The 1,300-nt window shown below is 38.9% G+C and overlaps 1 pseudogene; it reads left to right on the forward strand.

Moving 5' to 3' along the window:
- Positions 1-279: 279 nt before the first annotated feature.
- On the forward strand, positions 280-1,095 carry LOC106768020 (annotated as a pseudogene).
- Positions 1,096-1,300: the final 205 nt, after the last annotated feature.

The raw sequence follows: 1,300 nt of genomic DNA on the forward strand, positions 1-1,300 counted from the left end.
CTGATTTACTGAAAGGCTTGTATACTTTGGGAGAGTAAAGATTCTATAGTGTATTCATGAACACAGGCTTTATCCTCATCAAATAGTACTCTTTTAGTGCTTATAATTAATTATGCAATGTACCTTGTGTGAATGCCATGGCATCAAATCCTACAACATGGGAATCTCTGGTCTTTAAGTAACCTTTGTTCCAAGCAATTCTATTTTTATTCTATTCAAACATTTCCTGCATAACATAAAACTTAACTCCATACATAAAAACCTGTTGGGTGATTTGTGTTTCTCCTTAACCCAAACAATAATGGCAGTCACACATGCTGACCTTGAACCAAGGAGAAGAAAAACAGATTTGAGTAGCAAAACAGGTGTCTTTATTATGGCTCTCACAATCTTATTGGGCCTATTCTGTTTCCTTCTGTGTCTCACAGCAGAAGCCACACGTTCGAAGGTACTGGTTCGGTTAATATTGTTTGAAAATTAGGTATCTGTTGGCTTGTTCAAAGACAACAGAAAGAAATGAACATTGTTTATAATCTGGTGTTGATATGGCAGGTGATATGGATGAACACAGATGTAAATGGAAAGGGTAGTAAATCAGAATGTGTTTACAGTGGCAGTGGGAAAAAGCCATTGTTATGCGCATCTTGTGCTTTCATTGGACTAGCATTGGCCATATTGGTGGAGCACACTTTCATGTTGATAGCAGTTAGTAATTCATCTCCTGCATTACTCACCTTGGATCCTGATTCTGCTTCTGCCAAATCATTGACGTGGCTAGCTGGTTTCTTCTTCGTTGCAACTTGGTAAGGAAAAAGATATTATTTTTCCATCTATTGCATGACAAAATGGTTCTTCGTTATCTGTTTTCTCAGATTATTAGTGTTAATTTTAAGATTGAGACAAAAATATGAATATTGATTTGACAATGTGGTGTAGGATTTGCTTTGCAGTTGGGGAGATATTGTTGTTGGCAGGAGTTAGTGTAGAGTCAGGACATCTGAAGAAATGGTGGAAAGCTAAACCCAGTTGCCTTAGTGTTAGAGAAGGTTTGTTCAGTGGGGCAGGGGTGTTTGCTTTAACCTCGGTTTTCCTAGGTTGTGCTTTATACCTAACGGCACTACGGGCACTGAGAATATCACAGGAGCAAGAAAATGTTCGAAGAGAGGTACTTCTGACCTCTGCTCTTCATGCTTCTCCACCAAGAGGATCTCAGCCACATATCACCACTGTTACTAGGGAGAACCCCACGATTAGAGAGACTCCATTATCTGTATTTCCATCTCCTTTCGATAAAAGCTAC

The sequence above is a fragment of the Vigna radiata genome, chromosome 7, assembly GCF_000741045.1.
Source record: "Vigna radiata var. radiata cultivar VC1973A chromosome 7, Vradiata_ver6, whole genome shotgun sequence".
In the NCBI taxonomy this organism is placed as follows: domain Eukaryota; kingdom Viridiplantae; phylum Streptophyta; class Magnoliopsida; order Fabales; family Fabaceae; genus Vigna; species Vigna radiata.